Here is a 21,096-nt window from a genome sequence, read left to right as displayed (position 1 = left end):
GTTCTGCTATGTCACGTTGGGTAGCTATGAGTTGCAATCAATTTCAAGGCACACAACAGCTACAATCACAGGTCAATCATAATCCATAAAGATGGTGATTAAAATAAATAAATAATTAACAGTTACCATCAAGTCAATCTGACTCAAGTTGACCCCATGTGTGTCAGAGTAGGAGTGTGCTCTGTAAGATTTTCAAATACTAATTTTTCAGAAGTAGATTACCAAGCCTTCCTTCTCTGGTGCCTCTGGGTAAATTTGAACCTCCAAACTTTTGGTTAGCAGTGGAGCACTAAACGTTTCCATTAACTAAGTGTTCCTCTTACCCCATAAACAGTATTAAATGCTCCAGGCTTCATGAAGTTAGAAACTCTTTCTTCTATTTCTCTATTTATTTACCTCCTCTTTCTCTCACTATATCCACTCTCCTGTCCTGCTTTTGATGAAATTAGAATAAGATAGATGGCTTCTATCTATGTTTATCTTAGCCAACTGAAATGAGTTCTCAAAAATGGACTGTGTTCTTTCTCTGGAATATGTTCTTCCCCCAAAACCCAGCCAAGATCCCTGATGGCTCCATTGGTGGCTATCTGTTCATTTAATTTTCTCATCTTCACTGTTTTTAAGAAATTAGTTATATTGCTAAGTATTTGTTGTAGAATAATATCAGGTTACATTTTTATTAAAATAATTGATATTAATTTTCTTATTGAATAAAATTAACATTATTTTCTTCAATACTATAAAAATGTATATGTGAAAAATAACTGTGGTCTTTTAAGGAAATGAACCCTGTCTTAATTCTTTTTTACTCAAGATCAGCACTGACCAATAGACATGTAATACAAAACACATTCATAATTTTAAATTTTCTAGTTGCTAGCTAGAAACCCTAGTGGCACAGTGGCAAAAGCACTGGGCTGCTAACTGAAAGGTCACCAGTTCTACTATGCAGGAGAAAGATGTGCAGACTAGAAAACCCCATAGGGCAGTTCTACTCTGTCCTGTAGTGTCGTTACAATTCGTAATGAACTTGGCAGCAGTTGTTTTTTTTTTTTTTTTAATTTTTAGTGCCCTTAAAAAAAACCCAAACCCATTGCCATTGAGCCAATTCTGACCCTATAGGACGAGTAGAACTGCCACACAGGGTTTCCAAGGAGCGCCTGGTGGATTCAAACTGCTGGCCTTTTGGTTAGTAGCTGAATTCTTAACCATCACACCACCAGGGTTTCCAGATTTTTTGTAGCTGGCTAAAAAAAAAAAAAGATGTGAAGTCAATCTTTGTTGATTTATTGATTTAAACAAATATAAAAATATTATTATTTTAGCATGCAATGCATACAAAATTATTTGAGAGATTTTGTATATTTTTCATACTAATTCTTTCAGTGACACAAGTTACATCAATCATTTTTGTTGGATGAAGGATGTACCCAAAAGTTAACATCACTCTAATTTTGATCGCCTAAATACAACATTGCAATCAATTCTTATTTTATTATTATGATTCCTATATATTTACCTCCCTCTGTTTTTCTATTTACTTATTTTATCCTTCTGCATTCTTAAATGCACAGTCTTTTAGTATTGTTTTCAGCTGTAACGGTTGCTTCTTTTGCACCAAGCAAACTCTTTTTGTAAGGTTACTTTTTAAAAATAATTTGAAAGTTAATATGAATTATGAGAAAATTTTTGCATTCAGAAGTTTGTAGGGTTAAGCTTATTTAATTTGAAGGGTTTAATCAAATCAATTCAGGAGACTGTAATATTCAGCAAAAACAGGAAAAGCAGATGGAATAAATATGTGATTTTGCTTTTAACAACCTCAAAATTAAGAAGAGGCAATACCATGCTAAAGTTCAGTAAGGTGAAGTCAAAAATCCAGTGCCCAGCTGCAACCCTAGGGCACGGTCAATATTAGAGGATGGTTTTTTTTTTTTTTTTTTTGGTTTGGAAGGGCTGAGAAAAGTGATAACTTCTGTACTGTATTCAAGGAAGCATGAAGATACCAGGGATGCATGAGCACAAATTGCAGAAGGGAAGTAGCTAGGGACTGGCTCTAATCAGCCTGCTTTAACGACCTAAGACATTGGTTTAATTGGAATGTGTTAAGACGGGATGCTTCTTAGCAGGGAATTTCCTGAGAACAGGCTGAGAGACAGCAGTGAGCATTTGCAGGACCAGATAGAAAGTTATTTCATTTCTACAGAGGAAAGTTGTGCTTTTTTTGCAGGCAGTATCCCACCTCCCTCTTCTCTTGGGTACTACTGATAGAGAAATGCTGGGATTTTATTTTCTGACTTCCATACCTCATAGATGCTTTAAATAAATAAACAACAACAAAAAACTCATGTGACTTTATGTCTTGTATTCAATTTTATGTAATATTCTCTGATCTTGTAGATAACCAATTTTCTGTTTTTCACACCATGAGTTGCACATCTAATTCAATGAACACAATATTTATTTATTGATACTCATTTTACCTCCTTCTAAAATGCCTGTTTTCATACAAATTTCTTGGTTAAAGAGTCATTCCCTCCTTTATTTATTTTAATCTCCTAGACGCTTTACGTAGGCTCTCTGGCTAACTTCCTAGCTTGTGTTCTTTGAGGTTAACTTGCTGCTTGGGATAGATTCCAATGCACGAAATGGTTTTACTTAGTCACTGGGCTGTATCCATCCACTGTGAGTGTGGAGATAAATAGGATATCATTTGGGACTTGCATACACCAGTGATTCCTGCGATTTCAAATATTCTGGATTGTTTAAAGTTTATTTTCTATTAGCTTCCTTACTTCACCAAGAAATGTGCCTATAGCAAATTCTTTGAGGGTGGCAGGGCTTTTAAGTGTCATGAATGGCTTTTCCCATGCAAATCTGTGACAGAGTATCCTTTGGTATTGCTTCTTGGGCTACCCAGTACAATTTTTCTGGTAGTTGAGGGATAAGTAACAATTTTACAGGCTGACTCTTCTTGTTTCTGGATTAACTGAGCTATCAATTTCTCTTTCCACATTTTCCTGAAATAGTTGTTACAGCAGCAAACACAACAAAAGAAATCGTGGCATTTCTGAATAAAAATTTAAATGTTTATTACATAAAAAACATGGAGACTTTATGAATAAAACTAGAAAATCTGATAAAGATATTAAAATGATACTTTGAATATTCTAGGGAAAATAATAATTTCCTATTGTATATGTTTGACACAGTTGAAATTGATAACAAATATAAATGTTACAATATTTGATCTTGTGGTGCTGAATTTCAACTGGAACATGAAACAAGAAGGAACAGCTCTGAACAGCAGAAAGTAATTATTCTCCTATACAGAATTTCACAGATGACAAAAATAAAATCACGTTTTATTGGGAAAATAAATGACTACTCAGTAAATGACACTAGGATAAATAGCCTAACTATTAGGGAACATTGAAAGATACTTCATTCCATACATATCCCATAAAATTTAGGACAATTGAAAAATGAAATACAATAAATTAAGCTAAAGTACAAGGAGAAAGAAACTTAGAATAATATTTTCTCATTTTATTATATAGGATAACTTTCTAGAAAAAATTAAGTAAATAAAAAGAACAGATTATAAAGTCACATCAGATAAATAAAAAGTACTCATTTAAAATATAAACAAGATGAAAGAACACATGACTTATTAGAAAAATATTTACAATATATATTGATGACACATTGTCAATGTAAACAGACAATGCAGATGAGCATCATGTAATTCATTGTTAGCGGAAAGAAGGTCATAGGGGATGTTCATGGGCAGTGGGATGAGGCTGAAAATATGGCCTTGGAAATTGTATAACAAAGTGTTGTTGAGGTTTTAGGGACATTATAAGTAAAATCCCTTCTCATCTCCAGGGTTCAAAACATATTTGGAGATAACTTCAGAAATCAAATCAATGGAGAGGAAAATGTCACTGATAAAGTATAAGGTGGAAGGCAGGGCTGTGGCGTGTGACTTGTTGAGTCAGTACTGTCTCTGAACTAACCCGCCCACTAACATAGATGTTGGAAAACAGTCATGATTGGGTCTAGAGTGCAAACAAGAGACCCAGGATTACTATGAAGAGAGGGGGGGGGGAAAAAACAGCACTAGCAGCTTTTCTAATACATCAGCTATAGAAAATCAAACATTTGTCCAATGTTATCACTGATCAGGTATTTCACCCTGGGTGGTGAAAATGGTTAATGTTCTTGACTGCTAACAGAAAGATTGGGGATTCAAGTTCGTCCAGAGGCCTCTCATAAGAATGGCCTGGTGACCTACTTCTGAAAGACCACAACAATTGAAAATCCTATGGAGCACAGTTTTACTTGAAACACATGGGGTTGCCATGAGTCAGAGTTGGCTGGACAACAAGTGGTTTGGTTTTAGGGAGAAGTGAATGGGGCATGAAGCAAGTTCCCACAGTTTTTATTAAGAAGTAACTCCTCCTCATTGAAACACAAGACAAAGGTTTAAGTGATTCCTCCCCACCAGTATTTCACAGCCATCTGTCTGTAGACTGAAGAGTTCATGCTGGGCACCAGGGCCATGGCTGTCCACCTCTTGAGAGAAACAACCATCTTTCTATCAGGCTGTCTTATTCTTACATTCATGAGGTTGATCCCCCTTATTATCACAGGTGTTCTGAGTATCATTCTGGGATTTCAGGTTGTTCTTTCAATTTTGAAAATAACAAGCAATCAGTTCTTACTCATAGTGATCATATAGGACAGAGTAGAACTGCCCTCTTAGGTTTCCAAGCCTGTAATCTTTATGGAAGTCAAGCGGCTGGTGGGTTCACACTGTTGACCTTTTGGTTAGCAGGCAAGCACCTAACCACCATACAACCAGAATTCTTATTTAGAACATGCTGTTGTTATTGTTAGGTGCTGTCGAATTGGTTCTGACTCATAGCGACCCTATAGACAGAGTAGAACAGTTCCGTAAGTTTTCCAAGGAGTGGCTGGTGGATTTGAACTGCTGACTTATTGGTTAGCAGCCAGGCTCTTAACCACTAGACCATCAGGGGTCCAGTTTGAACACAGACCACTCAAAAAAGGGACTCATTGTCACTTACATGGCTGTAAAGTCTCTAATGCACCAAAAGGTGAAAACTTACTCAATATTGTATTCAACTCCTTAATGTTGTCCAGTCTCTTTATCCATATTAAATATTCCAATTTTCTGCGATGAAGTTATATGTCTTGAAAAAAGCACCAATTTAGTCCCGGGAGAGACATAATTCATTGCAACTGTATTATCAGTATCTCAGAGAGCAGCAAGATACACAAAGACGAAAACCCCTTTCCCTTAATTGCAAAATAAGTCTTCTAATGTATTATCATGTTTGATGTCAGTTAGAGAGCCCGTCATGCCTTAGAAATTGGTGGATTCTATCTGCTTCTATTGCCTGGACTGCTTCTCATTTGGAATAAGAGTAATTCTTTCAGGGATTCACAGGTTAGTTTACTTCCAAACACCCCATAAGCTAATATTACCAGTCATACAAAAATATCACACTATCGGTCCCTGCATACCAAATATAGGGCACATGGAATGACTTTGGGTAAATGGAATGGAATGTTCTCTGGTTACAGTAATAGTAATAAAGGTACCAGAGATACCTCTTCTGGATTTCAGCCTTGCTAGAATGACATGATTTTAGAGTTCATGACCTATGAATCTGACCAAGAGTTCACAATTGATCATTTCTTAACTGCTACTTTCTTTAATCAGGCTTCTCTCCATTGCACAGACTCGTGAACTCTGCTTGCCTCCTGTCTGACCAAGCACTGAAAAAATAATATGTGCTCCCCCCACCACTTATTAGCTTCCTTTTTTTTTTTTTAGGAACCAGCTGACCACAGAGAAACTCTTGTCCTTTTGGAATCCATTGGTTATTTCTCATTGTTTGTCAGGCTTCTCCTTAAAAATTCTGCAAACCTCAGCTTGCCTCTCCTTATCCTATGATAGAAGTCTTCTTCTGTTTGATTTTGAATCACCTGCAAATTAATGAAATCAGACCGTTGTCACAATTGTCTTTCTTTATGAATAAAACCTCTCCTTAAATAAGTCCAGATTTGTTTTTATTTGACAAACTTAAAGTCATTTGGAACACTTTTCCTATCCAAATTTTGATTATAACCAACATGTGCCATGTCTGGGGAAAAACAATCACCTACCCCATTACCATTATCTCTAGAGAGGGTAAATGAATTATTCCTTCCTTGCTCTTAAAACCCTGGTGGTGTAGTGGGTAAGAGCTATCTATGGCTACTAACCAAAAGGACAGCGGTTTGAATCTACCAGCTACTCCTTGGAAACTGTATCGGGCAGTTCTCCTCTGTCCTTAGGTTCACTATGAGTCAGAATCAACTTGACAGCAACAGGTTTGGTTTTTTTTGTTTTTGGTTTGGAAAATTTTCAAAAGATGGGCAAGCATTTGACCCTACTTTATTTCTGATGCTTTCTTTTTTATTTTCTGCATACTTACCACTTTTTAATGCCTTCTTTCCCTTCCAGGCCTGTGCTTCCAGGCTTGCAAGACAGAGTTTATAGAAAACTTCTGAATTTTCATGGCTTTGTGAGTCATTTACTTCCTTCAGAAAGGCTCAGTAGTTTCTCATTCCGAGCCCCTTTCTTTTTTGCTACATGTTTTAGTGCTTAGCATTACTTCCTGACCCAGACTTTATGTTCCTCCATCTATACATTTTGTCTTGTATGGCTTCTCTTAGCAAGAGACACAAAATCTGAGTTCTACTTCTTAGATAGCATACACTCTTCAAACAATCTTGCCAATTTCCCTTCAAGATAATGGTTTCAAGGTTGATACATGTTACATGTATCAGCACTTCATTCTTATTTATTGCCAAATAATCCAGTTTATGTACATACCACTTGTATTAACTAATCATTAGTTGATGAACCATTTCTACATGTATAATTCAGCGACATTGGTTACATTCTTCACGTTGTGCCACCATTCTCGGTATCCTTTTCCACATTATTCCACCAGCATTATCTCAAACTCCCTACCCTCTAAGCTTGTCATTCCAACCTTTCAAGTTGCCATTCTCAATTTGTCTCACACGGATACTCCTTTAAAGGAGCACAGTGCTGTTTACCTGATTATATTCCACTGTCCTTTGGAAGAATAAGCTGCTAATTACTACACTTTAATTTTGATTATTAGACGCATAGCAGCCACATGCTCTTTATGAACAATTGATATGGACAGAGTAGAATGTGCAGATACTTCTAGGGTTCTATTCATTCTTTAAAGATAGGTCATACCTGATCTGCTTCATGTGAAGCCTTAGTGAAAATGCCAGTGATCCAGTTCTGATCTATCATATGTGCAAGATGTATTTCACTGCCCTAGGCAACCAAATGATGCATTATTCCAGCCGGCTCTTAAAGACTATCTTAATATAATTAGTTTAAAGTTATAGTTTATAAGATGTAACTTTTCCTGAGGCTACTCTGGTGACCTTAAAATGTCCCTCAAAACACAATAGAATCAATTCAAGAACCAACAAAATAGGCAGGTTCTGAGGATGTAAGTGAATGTAGTAAGTGTCATTTTTCTTAAGTTTCTGCAGACAAAAATTAGCATGCCTCAGAAAGTAGCCAACAGAATTCTTGCTCATGGGAATTTCTGATGACTTGATGCTACAGAAACTGTATGCAGCCCTCTTCTTCCTCATTTACCTGACAGCACTGATGGGGAACCTCTTCATTGTCACCCTCACCATCTGTGACCGGCACCTCTAAGCCCCGTGTATTTCTTCCTGAAGAATTTGTCCTTAATTGACATGTGCTATATCTCTGTCACTGTCCCCAAGTCCATCATGAACTCTGACTACCAGCTATTCAATTTCCTTCCTAGGATGTGCCTCATGGGATTTTTTTTTTTTTTGTAATGTTTTTTCGTGGGCACAGAGTATGCCCTCCTTATAGTCATATCCTATGACTGCTGTGGTGCCAGCTGCCATCCTCTGTACTATGAGACTGTTATGAATAGAGGTGTCTGTGTGCAGATGGGGTGCAGCGGATGTGTCTATGGATCTATTCATGCAGCAAGTACACTCTCTGTCAACTTCTGTGGGCCCAAAGTAGTTCATCGGTTTTTCTGTGATAGTCCATCATTGTTTACACTCGCTTGTTCTGGGGAGCATATTTTAGAACATTCGTTTATCATTGCTGGCTGTTGTTTTGCTTTTGTATGTTTCATTTTAATGGCCGTTTCCTATGTTCACATTTTCTCATCTGTCTTAAGGATCCCATTCACTCAAGGAAGGTACAAAACTGTCTCCACCTGCATGTCCCACCTCACTGTGGTGACCTTGTTTCTTTCTTCTGGATTTATGGGGTTTTTAGGTTCAGCCTCTGAATCCCCATCCTCAGTGAACCTCTTTATGTCTGTGTTATACTCCTTGTTATCTCCTACTCTGAATCCTGTCGTTTACAGTTTGAGAAACAGGAACATAAAGATTGCCCTTAGCAAAATCCTCCATGGAAAAATGGCCTTAAAGAATGTAAATGTCTTAAATATTAATGATTTTAATATTTACTAATGTGTATCAGATTATTTGGTTTACAGGAATCTATTTAAGGAAGGCTGGTGGTGCAATGGTTAAGCTCTTGGATGCTAACCAAAAGTGACTTACAGGTCACCATGAGTCAGAATCAACTCAACGGCACACAACAGCAACAATATTCAAAAATAGACATGTATTATCTCTTTTTTGCTGCTGCATAGAACGACACATTTTATAGCATTAGATGGGCCTCCGTGCCTGAAAAGTGTCTTAGCAACTTCTAATTCACTGGAAATCTTCCAAGCATTATGTTCTCATCAACAGGACCCAGGTTTGGGGTAATATTGTTCATTTCACATTCATCTTCACCAACACCATTCACTTGCCTAGTTGGGACAATTTTACGGGAGCTTAAAAATTTGCATGTTTTAAAATAGTATCCCATTTCATTCTTTCAGTAGTTAAAATGAAGATGAGTAATTTCAGATTTGTAGATTAATTTTCTCTTTGTATTGACAAGGACATTATTTATGAGCTCAGAGTTTTATAATAAACATTAATTCTCCAATTGTGGCTTTCCAGATATTACACTCAAAACACTCTTTGAGAGAATTTGTGAACAGAGTCTATTGGTAAGAGATGTCATTGGTCAATCACATAATGACAATTTTTAGATTAGTGGTACAGAACGGTCAAATTGCATAACTGTCATTACACAGTCCAATCCAAGAAAGAATACGTAATGCTAAAACATACTGGAGTAACGTAAGTATGAGAAACCACAATTCTGTCATCCCCACACTTTGTATTCTTAAATTTTAAACTTTAAGAAACATGTATTTATAAGTTGAAATAAATCTACTTGTTGTTAGGTCATTAGTTGCTGTTATGCCTGTTCAAGATCAGAGTGACCCTAAGTACAACATACCCAAACATTGCCTGGTCCTGCCCCATCCTGACACCTGTTGCTATGTTTAAGCCCACTGTGTCATCCACTTTGTCAGTCCGTCTCATTGAGGGTCTTCCTCTTTTTTGCTGACCCTCTACCAAGAGTGATGCCCTTCTCCAGGAACTGGTCCCTCCTGATAACATGTCTACAGTATATGAGACAAAGTTTTGCCATCCTGGCTTCCAAGGAGCACTCTGGCTGCGCTTCATCCAAGACAGATTTGTTTGTTCTCCTGGCATTCCGTGGTATATTCAATACTCTTTGCCAAGAGCGTAATTGAAATGCATCAATTGTTTTTCAGTCTTCCTTATTCCTTGTCCAGCTTTCACATACATATGAAGTGACTGAAAATACCATGGCTTGGGTCAGGAGAACATTAGTCCTCAAAGTGACATCTTTACTTCCTCATACTTTAAAGAGGTCTTTTGCAGTGGATTTGCCCAATGCAATACATTGTTTGATTTCTTGACTGTTGCTTCCATGGGTATTGATTGTGGATCCAAGTAAAAGGACATGCTCAACAGCTTCAATATATTCTCTGTTTACCGTGATGTTGGTTATAGTGAGGATATTTGTGAGGATTTTTTTTTCTTTTTACTTCAAGGTTCAATCCATACTGAAGGCTGTAGTCTTTGATCTTCATCAGTCAGTGCTTCGAGTCCTGTTCACTTTCAGCAAGCAAAGTTTGGCCATCTGCATATTGCAGGTTGTTGATGAGCTTTTCTCCAATCCTGATGCCATGTTCTTCTTCATATAGTCCAACATCTTGGATTATTTGCTCAGCATACAGATTGAATAAGTACGGTAAAAGGATTCAACCCTGACACACATCTTTCCTGACTTTAAACCATGTACTAGTCTCTTATTCTGTTCAAATGACTGCCTCTTGGCCTGTGTACAGGTTCCACAGGAGTACAATTAAGTGTTTTGGAATTCTCATTCTTCTTAATTTTATCCATAATTTGTTATGATCCACAAAGTCAAATGCCTTTGCATAGTCAGTAAAACACAGGTAAACATTTTTCTAGTATTTTCTGCCTTCAGCCAAACATATATGTATGTGTGTGTGTGTGTGTGTGTGTGTGTAAAGGAAACTTAGTGGTACAGTTGTTAACTGCTCAGCTGCTAACTGAAAGGTTAGCAGTTCAAACCCACCATCCACTCCATGACGGTCTGCTTCCATAAAGATTACAGCCTTGGAAATACTATGGGCTAGTTCTACCCTATTCTATAAGATTGCTATGAGTAGAAATTAACATGACAGCAATGGTGAATACATAATACATTAGATATATGACTGCCTGTGTGGACAAATGGTTAAATGTTTCATGAATAACCAAAAGCTTGGCATTTCCATAACATCCAGATGCACCTCCAAAAAATGCCTTGTGGGTCTATTTCCAAAAGATCACAGACATTGAAAACCCTATGGAGTGTAATTCTACTGTGACACGCATTCAGTCGCTATTCATAACAATCAATTCAATGGCAACAGGTTCATATATATATATATATGGTATATATCATACCTCCCATGTGTCTGTCAGTTTGTTGTACTGTGGGGGCTTGTGTGTTGCTGTGATGCTGGAAGCTATGCCACTGGTAATCAGATACTAGCAGGGTCACCCATAGAAGACAGGTTTCAGCTGAGCTTCCAGACTAAGACAGACCAGGAAGAAGGAATAGGCAGTCTACTTCTGAAAAGAATTACCCAGTGAAAACCTTATGAATAACAGTGGAACATTGTCTGATATAGTGCTGGGAGATGACCCCCCAGGTTAGAAGGCACTGAAAAGAAGACTGGGGAAGAGCTGCCTCCTCAAAGTAGAGTCGACCTTAATGGCGAAGGTGGAGTAAAGCTTTTGGGACCTTCATTTGCTCAAAATGAGAAGAAACAGCTCCAAACATCCATTAATAATTGGAACCTGTATGTACGAAGTATGAATCTAGGAAAATCAGAAATTGTCAAAAATGAAATGGAATGCATAAACATCAATATCCAAAGCATTGGTGAGTGGAAATGGACTGGTATTGGCCATTTACAATCAGATAATCATGTAGACTACTATGTTGGGAATGACAACTTGAAGAAGAATGGTGTTGCATTCATCAACAAAAAGAACATTTCAAGATCTATCCTGAAGTACAATGCTGTCAGTAATAGGATAATATCCATACGCCTACAAGGAAAACCAGTTAATATGACTATTATTCAGATTTACACACCAACCACTAAGGCCAAAGATGAAGAAATTGAGGATTTTTCTCAGCTTCTGCAGTATGAAATTGATGGAACATGCCATCAGGATACATTGATAATTACTGGTGATTGGAATGCAAAAGTTGGAAACGAAGAAGGATCAGTAGTTGGAAAATATGGCCTTGGTGATAAAGACAATGCCGGAGATCAAATGATAGAATTTTGTAAGACCAATGACTTCTTCATTGTAAATACCTTTTTTTACCAACATAAACAGCGACTATACACATGGACCTTACCAGATGGAACACACAGGAATCAAATCAACTACATCTGTGGAAACAGATGATGGAAAAGTTCAATATCATCAATCAGTACAAGGCTAGGGCCTTGTTTGACCATCAATTGCTCATATGCAAGTTCAAGGTGAAACTGAAGAAAATCAGAGCAAGTCTATGAGAGGCAAAATATGACTTTGAGTATATTCCACCTGAATTTAGAAACCGTCTCAATAGATATGACAAGTAGGACACTAATGACCAAAGACCTGACGAGTTGTGGAAAGACATCAAGGACATCATACGTGAAGAAAGCAAGAGGTCATTGAAAAGAGGGAAGAAAGACAAGACCAAGATGGATGTCAAAGGGGACTGAAACTTGCTCTTGAATGTTGAACAGCTAAAGCAAAAGGAAAAAATGATGATGTAAAAGAACTGAACAGAAGATTTCAAAGGGCAGCTCAAGAAGACAAAGTAAAGTGTTATAATCACATGTGCAAAGAGTTGGAGATAGAAAATCAAAATGAAAGAACACATTCAGCATTTCTCAAGCTGAAAGAACTGAAGAAAAAATTCAAGCCTCGAATTGCAATTTTGAAGGATTCTATAGGCAAAATATTGAATGACCAGGAAGCATCAAAAGAAGATGGAAGGAATACACAGGGTCATTATACCAAAAAGAATTGTTCGACATTCAACCATTTCAAGAGGTGGCATATGATCAGGTGGTACTGAAGGAAGAAGTCCAAGCTACTTTGAAGGCACTGGTGAAAAACAAGGCTCCAGGAATCAATGGAATATCAACTGAGATGTTTCAACAAACAGATGCAGTGCTGGAGGTGCTCACTCAATTATGCCAAGAAATATGGAAGACAGCTTCCTGGCCAACTGACTGGAAGAGATCCATATTTATGCCTATTCCCAAGAAAGGTGATCCAACTGAATGTGGAAATTATAGAACAATATCATTAATATCACACACAAGCAAAATTCTTTTGAAGATCATTCAAAAACAGCTGCAGCAGTATATCGACAGGGAACTGCCAGAAATTCAGGCCGGCTTCAGAAGAGTACACGGAACCAGGAATATCATTGCTGATGTCAGATGGATCCTGGCTGAAAGCAGAGAATACCAGAAGGATGTTTACCTGTGTTTTATTGACTATGCAAAGGCATTCGACTGTGTGGACCATAACAAATTATGGATAACATTATGAAGAGTGGGAATTCCAGAGCACTTAATTGTGCTCATGAGGAACCTGTACATAGATCAAGAGGCAGTTGTTAGGACGGAACAAGGGGATACTGATTGGTTTATAATCAGGAAAGGTGTGCATCAGGATTGTATCCTTTCATCATACCTATTCAATCTATATGCTGAGCATACATTCTTTGTAATGTTATCCATAATTTAGTTAGATAACATCATGGATGTTATCTAACTAACCTCATTTAATCTGCAAAACAACCCTATTGTACATCATCCTCATCCAACAGAAATTAATTTCTGATATATTTGTATCTGCTTACCTCTTTATATAAAGATGAAGTTGAAGGAAAATGAAATATTTGCAAGAGACTGAATTTACATTAAATTTTCTTTTTTATCTCTTTTGAAAGCAATAATAAGTAGATTGCCTATATTGATACTTGCTGAATATAATTATTGGAGTAAATAATTCTCAGGCTTATTAATATCTATTATACATTTATTATACCCATATCACATTTCATCTGATTTAAATAAAATAATGATTTTATTCTATCAGTAAATGTCAATTCAGTATTTGCTGCCTTACTCATGAAATTTCATTGTAGTTGAGTTAATTACCTGTACCAACCATTCGTTTCGAGTCGACTGGTCACAAAGCCAGTAATTGTGGCATTTGAAATTTTATGTTAGAGCTTATATTATTGGTTTATATAAAAGTTTCAAAAAATAAGTTATTTCCATAGATCATAAAATGTAAGTGTGCACATTAGACTTAATTTCCTCAGGATTTCCATATCAAGTATCTGAGAAAAAAAAAAAAAAGGATTCCCAGTCAGAATTTACATAGACTTTTGTGTTTGTATTAGAGCCAAAACTTTAATGTAAAGAAATAATGTAGGAGAAAATTAAGAACTGTTTGACATATGAATGTAAAGTCATGCCAATATTAGTGAACGATGAGCCTTCAATTAAATAAAAATTTGAGGAAATATGCTATAAGTTTTATTTTTAAAATTACAGATCTAGGAAAGAAATAAAAAAATATTTTTGAATCTATTTAAGGTAAAATTAATGGAGATTTCTTGACATTTGACAATTTTGATAAATACAAAATAATAAGAACTTCTTTAGTGGAATCAGTGAGTAAAGGGTAAGTTTTTTAACTCTTGGGGTTGAGAGATTAGGATACGACTGTTTATAAGCAGAAAATGGTTTCAAAGCATGACTAAATTCAATAAATCATTTGGACAGTAATCAGTTAAGAACAGTCTGATTCACTAGTTGGAATAAACACAGGAGGTCTTACGTACTTCCACTGACAAAAATCGCTTTGTCTACTGGTACAAACTGGCTGGATTCATTGGCTAAATTAACTTAGGGAGCCGTATAACATGTTTATGAATGAAGACTTTTTTGATATGGTGAGAAACTGGGCATACACAGTTTAATGAGATGTAGTTATTATTTAAGGAAGTGTGGTATATCTAGAAAATATAATAGTGGTACATTCTTTCTTCGCATTAATTTTCTTACTATTGAATGACCTACATGATTCATGCTGATGCTGTTTTATATTCTTTTCTCCAAAACCACATTTCGTATTCCCTTATAAAGGAAGTGATTATTTTAAGCTCAATCAAAAAAGTGAGGTGGAGAATAATGTACATTGGTTAATTTTTGGGCAGAACTAACTGAACTCATTGATTGCTTCTTCCAAATAATAAATAATTTAATTAGAGATAAAGACACAGATGCAGAATATATAGTATGATTTTCCTAAAAACTTCAGATCCAAATAATTCTCAAAAAACTTAAAACACAATCATATATAGAGCATATTATCTGATTAGCTATAAACTTATAGAAGATAGGTAAGAGTAAACTTCATGTCTTATTTCTTCTCCAACATTAAAAAAAAATGTTTTAGAATAGTTAAATGAGGAATATTTACATCTAGATGGGAGAAAAAGAGGCTTTATCACGGGAAAAAGTCTCATATGTGTGGAGAAGGCTAAGTGATAGGCAGCACATGCTTTCCCTACTTTTTTTTAAATTTTGAATTAGGACTCTTACCACTAAAGCATCCCTCTTCGTGTTTAATTGTAGGTTTCCACCAAAATACAATTGCTCCCAGCTGGCACAGCAGGTATATTGGAACGGTGGAGTACCCATTATTCCAGCATTATGGGACTATGGGCTGGCCATACTGGGTTAGGGAAAAATCATAAAAGAGGGTGGTAGAAACTTCAGGTGCCTCGTGGAAGTTGGGAGAAGGTGGTGGAATTAAACTCTGAAGGAGTTAGGGAATAAATACAAACATCACCGTGTAGACAGCATGAACTCTGTAGAAGTGCAAATGCAAGAAATACAGAGAAGGAAGACTTGATTCATCATTGAAAACAGTTTGGTATCAGAGAACCTAAAAAAAGCAAATTGTTCTTTTAACAAGCATAATGAGCATTGACAATGGGTCAGGCCCTCTGCTAGGCAATGGGGATTCAGCAGCAAACTGATATTGTCCCTTTTCTTGAGCTAACGTGGAATCCTAATTTTTGAGTGAGAATGGTTATAATAGAGCAAATCATTAATGGAAAAGGCAAGATCAGAAAGAGGATATGATTCTGGAGAGTGAGAAAAATTTAACAACTTCGGCAACAAGTATGATGAATATGATGTATTTATTGTTCTGGAAGCTTAATTATGATCAACCAGCTCATGGGAGGCTCCACTGCCCTTAAATATGAACCTGTCAATTTTTACTGAGCTGTGGGTCAAATCAGTCCAAACAGCCAGGACTAGTTACACTTGTAGATATCTGCAAACCTTCTTTATGTGCTGACTTTTGAAAATCTTAAAATCATAGGAAGGAAGTGTTAACGTTCCAGGGATTTAAAATAGGGTTAAAAGATTTTTTAATTGTATTTTACACAAATAATGAGTACCTTCTGTTTGTTTGCCAACCGTGCCCTCTCCCAGGGAGATACTTTCTTAAGTGCGCTGTGCTAATTTTTTCACAGTAACACGTTAAAAAAAAAAAAAAGGTTTAGCAGCACTTACATCACAAGGAGAGGGCGAACTGACAAACAAATGTAGAAGGTACATGTTATTTGGTAAAAACACGGAATTTCATAATGAAAACTCTGAACCAAAAAAAAACCAGAAAAATATGAATCATTCATATTTTATCAGTAGCTTGATTTCCACCTTTGAACCTTATTTTACAGAGTGAAAATTAAAGTTCATTTCATTTGAACTTATGAATATCAGAGTTAATAAAATGAAAATAATTTTTTTTATTTGTTTTAGATTGAAAGCCAGAGAACTGTATTGGCGTTCTCATAAATTGCAACATTTTTATACAAATACGTGTGTGTATGTATGTATGTGTATATTTATCCATATATTTTGAGGGATTTAGCATATATACAGAAGATGCAAAAATAATTATAAAGTGAATATTTAAGTAACTACTGTCCATGTTAAGGGGTCCCTGGGTGGTGAAACAGTTAACACACTAGGCTGCTAATCAAAAGGTTGGAGGTTTGAGTCCACACAGAGGCTTATTGGGAGAAATATCTGGCAATCTGCTTCTGAAAAGTCAGTTATTGAAAACTTTATGGGGAACAGTTTTACTCTGACACTCATGGGGTCATTATGAGTCTGAACTGACTTTATGGCAACTCGTTTTATCCAAGTTAAACAAATAATATTGCTAGTACCTATGATTTCCCAAATTTTTAGAATTTTTAAATTATGATTCAATTTCCATAAGTTAAAAAAGCTGGCAAATAAAATATATTATTAAATATATGTATTGAACAGAATAACATTTTCATTTTTACACTTGAAATGTGAATGCTGGAGCTTGTTTTGCTATAGCATTTCAGTATTTAAAATATTTTTAGAATGTCTTAGAAAACAAATTTTATTTTCTGTAAGACTTATCTAAATGAAAAATATTTAAAAAATCAGACAAAAATCAAGTATTCAATAATATTCAACAAACAGTATCGGCAACTACTCTCCTCCAAGCACTCTCTGAGGCACTTGGGTTATAGCAGTGAAAACAAACATCTCCTATCATGAAGCACAAATTCTGGTGGAAAGGAAAGAGAGCAATCACTATACCTCATAAGTTAATTATTTAGTATGCTAGAAAGTGAAAAGCGGTTTGTAAAATAAAAGTAAAAAGAGAGCAGAGTAAGGACTATCTGGGAAGTTGGAATGGGGTGGATGGGAGCAACGAGATTTTAAATGGGGTGTTCAGGGATAGAAGAGGTTGAGAAGGTGCTATTTGAGAAAATATTGGATCCAGTGAAGAATACGAAAATAAAAGTTTCGGACTGCATGAACCAATGTCCCACTTAATATTCTGAATGTCAATAGTTGATTCAAATAAGTGTTCATTTTATAAAACAGTTTCACTTGAAGAGCCGGTTCACTGCTCTTTGACTTTCATTATGAAATGCACATAACTAACTCATTTTATTATGTAAAAATAAATAAATGAGCTTGGAATTTACACTAGGTGTTTGTTTCTTTTTGTTTGTTTTTTTCCTTTTCTATCCAATGTTTGTTTATTTTCTTTTTAGATAAAATAAAGGAATTCATGATGGGATTTGAGAATCACACTTCTGGCAATGATTTAATCTCTTGGAACTGTTCTCTTCTTCCCAAACAAGTCTGGTGTTCTTCTTCATTACATGTATCGTTTTTGTTATGACTGTAACAGAAAATGCAGTCATGATCCTCCTTATCCATAGGGACTTATGACTCCATACTCCTATGTATTTCTTGTTCAGCCATTTCTCTTTCATAGACATCTTGCATATTTCTAACATTGTACCTAAAATTGTTGCTGACTTTCTGTCAGGGAACAGAACAATTTCATTTGCAGGTTGTGGCTTCCAGATATTTCTCTCCCTCATTCTCCTAGGTGGTGAGTGCTTCCTCCTAGCAGCAATCTCCTATGATCACTATGTTGCCATCTGTCACCCACTGAGCTTCCCCATTCTTACGAATGAGAATGTCAGCATTCTCATGGCTGATGTATTCTGGCTTGTGGGGACAATCAACTCCACAGTTCACACAACTTATGCACTCCCCTTTCTCTGGCTCAACAGCCATTGATCACTTTTTTTGTAAAGTTCCAGCCATGCCGAAGTTGGCCTGTGTAGACAGATCACACTAGGAAAGAGGTGTTTATGTAAGTGGTATCATCTTCCTGGTCATACCTTTTTCCATGATCTTTGCTTCTTATATGAAAGTTCTCCTTACCGTCCTCCAGATGAAATCATCACAACACGGAAAAAGTCATTTTCTACCTGTTCCTTCCACATGATTGCGGTCATGATCTACTATGGGCCATTTATTTTCACATATATGAGATCAAAGTCCTACCACACTCCAGGCCAGAATAAGTTCTTGAGAATATTCTACATCATTCTTACACCTACACTCAACCCTATCATCTACAGCTTTAGAAATTAAGATGTTCTGGCAGCAATGAAAACTATGCTTGAAAGTAACTTTCTGCCTAAAAGATGAATGTAAAGAATGCTTGAAGTCTATGTTCTTTCGATTCCCATACTGAGATCCATTATTAGACTTCATTGGGTTCTGAGTAGAAAACAGAATTTTACTGATAACTTGTCTGCAAAGTCTCTGTTTCTCCATGTGTGGAAAAAATGGAAATTTCCAAAATCCTGATCAGTAAAATTATCACATTTGTTAGATTTGTAAATACATACCAGTAACAGTGCATTGGCCCCTCTGTGGTACTGATTTTAACCAGCCAAAGCACTTATAGGAATTAAAAGGTAAGCAAAGGTTTTCAGCTCTCACCAACTGAAAGTGTAATAATTTGTAAGAATTGTCTTTTAAATTGCAACCACAAATGCACATTATTTAAGAAACATGTATCCATATGATACCTGTATTTGTATTAAACAAAGTAAAATTATATTCCAAAACTTACGGTTAATCAGTTATCCAAAACCCACGAACTCCACTTAGAATCTTCATTATTCATTGCCAAATCTGTTTTGTCACCTTTATTTACAGAATATATACATGCATATTTTACCAAATGTATTTACTGAATACACACACACATACACTCTAATTGTGGTAAAATTGAGTACTTATTCTTTGCTAGTAAGAAGAATGCCATTTTGAGAAGAATATTTAGAAAATATGTCTTGTTTCAAATATATACATGTTTATACTTTACAAATTCTCCTGTCACCTTATCCTAAAAAATTATTTTAAGCAAGAAAATAAGCATGTCAATCAATAAATTATTTAAATAAATTTATTAATATCAGAGTACAAAATAGTAAATGCCTATTATATTTATTATATCAAGTTGAGTAAATATTTTATATTAAATAAATTTCAAAAATATTTAACAGGAAATAGAAGATATTAAACCCAGAACAAGCTTTAAATGGTGAGGCTATATTACTTTGCCTTTCACAGTTGGAAATTAAAAACAAATTGGAAATTAAAAATAAATATGTACATGTACATGTACCTGTCAATTTACACTAAGAATTTTGAATAGGTAGTTTTTTTTTGCAATAATTGTACTTATCAGTGTTCATGATGTAGGCATATAATAAGCAACTGTTACATATTAATAAAAAATTTCTTGCATTGTAAGTTGGAGTTTCTTATTTACTTCCATCTCTACTATACTCTCCTAGTCTTGGAGAGCTAAGAGGTTTTATTTAATGCCGAATAAGGAGATAGTTTGTTAGCATAATATTGTATCAAGTTGCCCCTGGAAGTCAATGTTCACTGAAGATGCTAATGTTAATATTTGGTGCATCACACTCTGTATGTCTTAAAGCCTCCTTTTACAACTCATGTATAATAGCTGGTGTGAGCTCAGCACCAGTATGAAATCAGGGAGCAACAAACGTCTGAATGTCAATACTTTATGACTGTCAGCAAGAAGTCATTCCACAAATGGACATATCTGAGGACAATATGGAAACCTCTGAGTCAGAATTCATAGACTTACATATATTAAAAAAAAAAAAAAAAAACTCTATAAGGTAGCAATAAAACCTTATTTTCCTAATAAGTACATAGGAATATAGTCAGAAAAGTCAAATTTGAGGTGGAGGGGGTATAAGACAACTAAAAAAAATTTTTTTTTGCCTTGTTTAAAAAGTGAAATTATAACTCAATCATAAAAGGGGAAAAGCACTTGAACAGACATTTCACCAAAAAAAAAAAAATTCAAATGGCCACCGAACACATGAAAAGATGTTCAAAGTCATCAGCCATCAGTGAAATGCAAGTCAAAACCACAATGACATACCATTACACTCCCACTAGTATGGCTAAGATAAAAAAAAAAGAAAATAACAAATGTTGGTGAAGATGTGGGGAAATTAAAACCCTTATCCATTGCTACTGGTAATGAAAAGTGGTACAGCCACTGTGGAAAAGAGTGTTGTGGTTCCTAAAAAAAATAAACATAGAACTACCATATGACTTCAACTCTACTCCTAGGTATATACCCAAAATGCTTGAAAGCAGAGACTCAAAAAGAGGTATGCAGACCAATATTCATTGCAACACTATTCACAATAGCCAAAAGGTGGAAACAACCTAAATACCCATCAACAGATGAATGGATAAACAAAACGTGGTATATACATACAATGGAATATTACTCAGGCAGTAAAAAAAAAAAAAAAGGCAGTAGGAGGGATGAATTCTTGATACATGCTACAGTATGGGTGGAGCTTGAAGGTGCTGAGCAAAATAAGCCAATCACAAAAGTACAAATATTATATGATCTCATTTATATAAAAAGACAAGAAAAGGCAAATGTATAGAGCCCAAAGTTTATTAGTGGTCACCAGGGGAGGGAGGGAGAAGGAAA

General features: G+C 35.7%; 1 pseudogene; it reads left to right on the top strand.

Moving 5' to 3' along the window:
* The first annotated feature begins 16,439 nt into the window (after positions 1-16,439).
* On the top strand, positions 16,440-18,743 carry LOC135230462 (olfactory receptor 2AJ1-like; annotated as a pseudogene).
* Positions 18,744-21,096: the final 2,353 nt, after the last annotated feature.

This window comes from Loxodonta africana, chromosome 2 (genome assembly GCF_030014295.1).
Source record: "Loxodonta africana isolate mLoxAfr1 chromosome 2, mLoxAfr1.hap2, whole genome shotgun sequence".
Lineage (NCBI taxonomy): Eukaryota > Metazoa > Chordata > Mammalia > Proboscidea > Elephantidae > Loxodonta > Loxodonta africana.
This window is presented reverse-complemented; position numbering and strand designations above follow the sequence as displayed.